This window comes from Gavialis gangeticus, unplaced genomic scaffold, assembly GCF_001723915.1.
Source record: "Gavialis gangeticus isolate Ggan-Ray unplaced genomic scaffold, GavGan_comp1, whole genome shotgun sequence".
Taxonomy (NCBI): Eukaryota; Metazoa; Chordata; order Crocodylia; family Gavialidae; genus Gavialis; species Gavialis gangeticus.
Window position 1 is genome coordinate 19,484,323 of NW_017728995.1, and position 7,597 is coordinate 19,491,919.

The 7,597-nt window shown below is 46.5% G+C and overlaps 1 long non-coding RNA gene across 2 annotated transcripts in view; it reads left to right on the top strand.

Annotated features, from left to right (window-relative positions):
• Positions 1–7,597, top strand: part of LOC109287989 — a 30,386-nt gene that overhangs the window by 5,509 nt on the left and 17,280 nt on the right. Inside the window, exons 1-2 of one of the 2 annotated variants that reach the window (XR_002095038.1) lie at positions 5,001–5,409; positions 6,183–6,289. This is a non-coding gene — a long non-coding RNA (uncharacterized LOC109287989). Of the gene's footprint in view, positions 1–5,000; positions 5,410–6,182; positions 6,290–7,597 lie in introns of those variants that run through there. The other variant, XR_002095036.1, reaches the window with a different exon arrangement.

The following is a 7,597-nucleotide window of genomic DNA, read 5'->3' on the forward strand; positions in this document are numbered from 1 at the left end:
TCAGCCCTGCTGCTGCCCCTCACTCCCAAACAGCAGTACCCTGCCCCCCACTCCCGTCCCGTCCTTTGTGCCTCTCACTCCTGATCTGCAGCCCCCTGTGCCCCTTCCAGCCCTGCAGGTGCCCCTCACTCCTAATCCACAGCCCCTGACCCCCAGCCCTGCTGCCCAGCCTGGCTCCCGCATTGTGTGCACTCTCTCTCTCCCTCTCCTCCTCTACCTGGTTGCTGGAGCTCGTGCAGGGAGCACGTGACCCCCAATAGCCAATCACCTTGCCCACTGCTCCCAGCCCCAAGCAGCCCGCCTAGGAGAGCAGGAAACCTGGACATTTGCTCCTCTTTTAAAAACCTGCCCAGATGCAGCACAGAGGTCCAAAAAAGAGGACATGTCCGGGAAAACCGGACATATAGCAACCCTAGGTATGGCAGGGAATGGAAACAGAGTACTCAATTAAAATCTTAAGAGGCAGAAACCTGACTTGATTCTAGATGAGTTTTCTTATTGTTAAAAGTCTCAAATTTAGGAATATTTCTCAGAAAAAGAAATTGTCAATACAAAATTCAGTTAAAACCCCTCTTTTCTTTTGTCACTAATCAATCATACCTCATGGATGGGTCACCTAGAATTGGTTAGAAAGCTGTAATTTGTTTTAGACTATCTGCCAGGATGATTGTGGTTGTTGCCCTTGCAAGAGTTTTGGTTTGTTGTGTAGTTCTCAGGAAAATTGCTCTAATGGAACTGAAAGGAGAAATTATTAATTGTGTCACGGTTATTTCATGTCAGCGAGGTAGTTATCCATGTTAGGCTGAAGTCAAGCAGAAGGCAGGGTAGATTTTATAGATTAACTAAATCAGAAATGTATAGCATAAGCGTTTGTGACTTAAGCCCACTTCATCAGCATTCAATCATCCAAAAAGCCATTTCTTGTACATTTCACTCATGTCTTCCCAAAAGCTCCCAAAGCACTTTGTGGAACATTGGCTCGGACCCTCTGCCACTCCCTGCACATTCCTGAGATGGATGGTGGACTAGGGAGGGGAAAGGCTTTCCTCACACTGGTAAAAAGATCATGGAAGAGAAAGTTCCCCAGGAGTTTTAAGTTCAGCTGTATTTTCATTTAAAACAGGGCATATACCAGGGGTGACTGGTGCCTCCTGAGTCTGGGGGGAGGCCTACAATTTGTGGGTGGGCCTGGGGGCGGGCCACCAGCCCCATATCGACTCCTATACTTCTGTGCTGCCGCCAAGTGCCCCCCTCCCCACCCCACCAACATGCTGCTGGCCCGCATGGCAAAAAAATTGCCCCATCCTGAGTTGGGGGCCAATCTCAAGGGGGGGCATGTGCCCCCCCATCAGTCTCCTGTGGCATGTGCAGAATCCTTGGGTCTGGTTCTTTTCTCACTTCTACCAAATGAACATGAGCAAGAGGATCACTGTCTGGCCAACAGGTTCTCCTTGACAGCAGATGGATAGGTAGGTGTCACGTGAACTAAAGAAGTAATAGAAGAAAATGAGCTTGTTATTGCAGAACTAGGCTGAACTATTATCCATGTCGTCTCTATTTAGATTTGGTCCCAGGTGAGAGAAGGCACTTGAAGTCTGACAAGGGCAATTGTTCAAACAACAAATTATCCAAAACTATGCTCTTTCTTCGCAAGTTGTCTTTTAAAGGTGCCTTTGCCATCACAACCTCTGTGTGATATGGAGTAAATGCTATTTCTGAAAACATTTTTGTTTGCTTGAAAATCTATCTTGAGACACTGACACTTATTTAGAGATTACAGCTTCTGGTTGGGTATAACGATTTCTTCCTCAGAGGAATGTGGAAGGGGCTGGTGTTTTCTGCATACCATCCTAATCTGGTTGTTATGTTGATTACACAGGCATTAATTCCAACTAGCACAAAATGCAGGAAGGGAGGAAATAAACAGCACCATACACCAGTGCTTAACAACACAATGCAGACAGTCCCTTTTGAAGTTAATCACTGACCATACTGACTTCACCAACCTTGACTAGATACACTTAGTGGGAAATCTAAAACAAAGAGATTAGGCGAGTGGGGGAGGCACAAAGATGAAGGGGAAGCAGACTCAGCCCCAGAGATACCCAGGGAAAAGAAATGCACATAGGCTGTTGGTATATACTTACCTGCCAGGGGAAATACCATTACCACCAGGGTGGTTTTCCTACTGTCCTGGGAAAACCATGAACGTGGCAGGGGGTAGTACCTTGACTGAAGTAATGCACAGTTAGCCTCCCACTTTCATTTCCAGTGGGAAGACCTCAACTATACGCTGACTTTATGGAAATGGGAGACTCCTCCCTAGCTTATTTCTGCAGCTATATGGCTGAGAGCAAGCGAAACTCGTGGGCATCCAAACTCCAAGTCTCCCGGCTTGGGCCTGCACATAGGATGCCTGCCAAAAGATTTAGAAGTATCTGAAGCCCCAGGCAGGGGTGGAGGATGCTTGTCGGTAGCAGAGCAACATGTGGTTCTTGAATGACTCACACAGATTTAGGTAGGCAAGGTACTTTGTGTAGATGTGATATCTTTTATTAGACCAACTGAGTAGTTGGAAAAAAGTTCTTAGCAAGCTTTCCGGCGCAATCACACTTTTACAGGCATAGGGAGTCTCTGCTGGTCTGAGACTCCAAGGAATGAGAGAAGCTAAAAGTGTGGCAGGATGTCAGTGAGAATATAAATAGGTAGAAATGAGAAAGAGAAAAGGTAAAGCAGGAAAGGGAGGGGGGAAAAAAGCAGGGTGGGGGAAAGGCCAGAGGGCTATAGTGGTAGTAATTCAAGGTAGGAAAGAGGCTGTCTGTGAAAAAGGAAATAGTGGGAAATTAGGAAGAAAAAGGGCAGAAGAGTAGGGGATGGGAGAAAAGTGGGGGAAAAGAACAATGTAAGAGGTTAGGTCTGGCAGGTACCTGGTGAATCAGATGTCAGGCATGTTGTAATGTGCCATAAATCCAACGTCTATATCGAGTCCACAATTTTTTGTCACGGATTTGGAATTGATTTGACTGATTTAACTTGGGACACGAAAACCTTTCCTTAACAAAAAAAAAAGAAAAGCTGTTGGTATTAAAAACCCCTTTTCTGATCCTTAGATTTTTTTCTGTAAGAACTGATTTGTTTTAAAAGGCTGGGGTTTCAACTGTTTATTTCTCCTTGGTATTTTACCTACCCTCCATCTATGGCCTATATCTTTATTCCTGGTGTATCTACCTGGATCTACCTCTGAAGTGTATGATTTGTAGGTGGACCTTAGTGTAACCAGCAGGGTTTGTAAAAGGGGAAATCAAACTTGTTCCACCTGAGTCTTTCAGCATTTAGGTTCCACAAATCCAGGCAGACAGCAAGGTCTGACACAAAATAGAGCTGTAGAAGGAAGGATTAACATTCCTGCTCTTTTAGCATTCTTCCCTCTTCTTTTCTTTCTAAAGACTCCTTCAGTGAAAGCACAAAGGAAAGGCAAACAAGGCTAGTCCTGCCAATCTGCTCAATGCCAAATGTCTCTGGATTAAAATTCTTAAAATGCAGCACTGTGGGGGCTATAGAGTTTTTGCTAACTGTTCCCATCAGGATTTCTGCAGCGTTTGCACTTTGCAAATCAAATCAAAAGCTTTGAGGATGAAGTCTATTCCTTTTTGTTGCTGTTCCCAGGTTGCTGTCTTTCTGACTCAGAGTGTTTATGTATCTTCATGGCCAGAGTTAAGCAACCTCTCTATTTATATTAGAAATAAACCAGGAGGGCACAATAGAGCTGTGAGCCACAGTCACCCTAATGTACAACTTAATCTAATCTGATTTTCCAAAGGAAGGTGTTGCTAGTCTCCTGTCTGGCATCTATAATATGGGCCACTTCCATGAGATTTTGGATTCATAGATGCTTGGGTTGGAAGGGACCTCAACAGATCATCAAGTCTGACCCTGTGCCTGGGCAGGAAAGAGTGCTGGGGTCAGATGACACCAGCCAGATGTCTATCCAGTCTTCTCTTGAAGACCCCCAAGGTAGGGGAGAGCACCACCTCCCTTGGAAGCCCATTCCAAATTTTGGTCACCCTCACTGTGAAGAAAATATTCCTGATATCTAACCTAAATCTGCTCTCTGTCAGTCTGTGACCATTGTTCCTTGTTACCCCAAGAGGCGTCTTGCTGAACAGAGCCTCTCCAATCCCTTGCTGCATCCCCCTAATGAATTTGTAGGCAGCCACAAGATCCCCTCAGCCTTCTCTTGCAGAGGCTGAAGAGGTCCAGGCCCCTTAGTCCTCATAGGGCTTGGCCTGCAAGCCCTTACCCATACAAGTGGCCCTCCTCTGGACCCTCTCCAAGTTATCCAAATCCCTCTTGAAGTGTGGCGCCCAAAACTGGACACAGTACTCCAACTGCGGTCTGACCAATGCCACATAGAGAAGAGGGAAGTATCACCTCCTTGGATCTATTTGTCATGCATCTACTGATGCACGATAAAGTGCGGTTAGCTTTGCTGATGATTTTGTCACACTGACAACTCATGTTCATCTTGGAGTCCACTATGACTCTGAGATCCCTTTCCGCTTCCGTGCTGCCAAGAGGGTCACTTCCCTCAGATGTTGCATGGGTCTTGTGGTGGCCTCCTTTCCTTGAAATCTGAGAGCAACCTCTTGCCTTTGGTTATAGCCCAGAGCAGGAACATAGGACTGGAAGGGCCTCTTGAATATAGTCTCTTGCATCTATACATAACTATTAGTAGAGGTACACATGTGTTGACAGCCCACATATTTAGCAAGCAATATCGCTCTTACCAATATAAACCACAGTCTTGAGGCTTAGGTGGCCATTGTATGCACTCTTACCATAGCAACTACTGCATTTTAAAAAATACCCTTAATTTACCAATAACTTAAATGTGGGGGATGAAAATCATCCCTAGATGTAGTACAGTTACTCCAGAGATTAATGAGGTTTGTAAATCTTTTTTATACCTGTTACTTATGCGGGCAAAATTTCTGGTATTAAAGTTACTTAAGAGAGAGAGAGAATATAAAGGTTTCCCAGTGTAATCCAAGCTGATTATTTCTCCTGGAAAGCATGTAAGGACCTTACTCACTCTTAATGAAACCCAAAACAGCATATTGTACCACTCCTATAGCCCACAAATAAAGGACTTTGTTATTGCCTCTCCGTCCTTACGTTTAATAGGGATTCTGACTGAGTTAAACCTGTAAACCCATGTTGTTTTTCCTATTTTTCACACCTAGGTGTGAAAATAACATCATAATCTAGCAGCCCACCATAGATTCTCCTCACCCTGCTTTTCACAGGGCCAACAGAGGCTACTGCAGTCCTGCAGGGCTTCTGTCATGATAAGTGAAATGAAGCCAGCTTGTGGGTTGATTGGTCTGGGATTTTTTTCCCCTACAAAAGGTGAGGTACATCTTAGTCCTCACAGAACCTGTTCTCTACCCCTGACACCTCGCTCTAAGCTCAGAGGCATCACTTTCTGTCCAGTATGTCATTACAGATGTCTAGTGCCGTCAGCTTCTTTGAAGAGGGAGATTAATTTAATTGTGACTAAAGCCTTACCAATAAAACTCATCTGACTTAATTCCAGAATCTCTGTTCACCACCATTGTTCAAAGAGTAATCAGCAGAGGTTTGGATGCTGTAGATCAGGGGCGGGCAATTATTTTGGGGAGAGGGCCATTTACGGAGTTTTGGCAAGCTATCAAGGGATGCATGACAGGCAGCTCAGGGCAGATAAATATTAATTTTCTAAAATTGTTAGAGGCTCCGCGGGCCGGATAGAATGGCCTGGCGGGCTGCATCCTGCCCCCAGGCTGCATTTTGCCCAGCCCTGCTGTAGATGGTTGGGAGTTTGGCTACAGGGAAGACAGCAAAGGGACGAATGTTTAATGTATGTGGGCATGCTGGTTGGTGAAATCTGGTTTTCCAAAGGTAAAGAGATTTCAGAAGTAACTAAGAGCCACAAGTAACATTTACTTCTGGTTATGATGACAGTTTAGCCCTACCAGTTCCTCCATTTAGTTCAGTATTGTTGACACACAGAAGAGAAGGAACAGCTCGATTTTTAGATACCAGACTCAGCTTGTAGTGCTGATAGCTAGAAAAGTCTTGTCTCAGCTTGCCAACCAAGTAAGCGTTATGAAATCATAATATCTGGATTTCGTCCTTTACAGAGCCGCTTCTCCCTCCTTAACCCAGGGGATGGAAGGCAAAGCTGACACAGACTGAAAACTGTAAACTCAAGCTTTGGACAAATGTAACCATCAACCATTTTAAAATGGTAGGAAGAATTGCCGCTCTGGAACATGCATCACTAAACCTGCTTGCTTCTACGAGGGACCTATATCATAGTAACTTTAATTCTGATTGAAACTGGGTTAAACCTGCAGTGTATTTGCTCCATTTACCTCTGTGGGAACATGCAGATGTAACAGTTATATGGGAATTATTTATGTCAGTCTCAGGTGAGAACATAAAACTATTGCGTCTGTCATGATGATATTTACACAACTGTGCAAACAGAAGTATGTCCCACCTCATGTCTACAGAAGGCAGGAACCTGGTTGGGAGAAGGATGTTCTCTCTCTGGGTGAAGCTTCTACGCATGGAGATAAGAGCCTTTAAGGATAAAACTTATCCTAATCACTGTGATGGTCCTTAGGGTGGTTAGAATTTTATGCTTTCGAGGGCAAGAAGTTCTCAGCTCCGACAGAACTTCCGTGAGGGTTCACTTCTGCAGCATGCTCTGTGATCTGATTGCTATTTAAGTCTGCATAGCAAGCATCACATACTAGGGCTGTCAATTAATTGCAGTCAACACACATGATTAACGCATTAATTGTTTGCATTACATTTTTTAATGCAGTAATCATGCATGTGATTTTGGAGCCCATTCCTGCGGTGCCATCTTTGGCACCTCCAGGCTGCCCCATGGGGCAGCGGTGGCAGCGCAGAGGACTGCAGGGCAGCCTGGGTGCGAGCTCCAGGTGGCTGCAGAAGTGGGGTGGGGGTGCACACAGACAGAGACACACAGCCGCAGCCTGCAGGTGACCAGGAACACAGCCTGGCAGCATGTGGAGCAGCACCCAGCAGGCAAGTCTGTGAAGGAGAAGATGCATAGGGGAGGAAATGGCAGGGGAGCTGATTGAGGCCCCCACAGTGAGGGAGAGAATGGGACAGGGGCTGGGGCGAATGGGGCCTTGGGGCTGTGGCTGGCCATGGGACGGATCCGCGGTTTGTCCAGGGACATGGGGGGGGGGGGGGTCCTGCTACTGCCTGCACCCCTGGGAGAGGCCCAGAGGGATGTGCCCCCTGGATTTGTATGCAGGGCAGAGGTGGGCTACCACTGTGCGCTGGGGATCTGTGCCCCACTTCCTTTGCCCTGGGAGTCACGTGCTGGCTGCATTGTGTCCCCTGCCCACCTGATGGCAGGAGGCACAGCATGGTCTCCTGGGGTAATGGCAGTGGGGTGCAGAGCCCCAGCCCACAGTGGCAGCCTGTCTGCATCCCACACACAGATCTGGAGAGCACGTGGCCCCTGTGCCTCCCCCACGGGTGTGCACAGTGGCAGGAGCACCCCCCCCCCCCC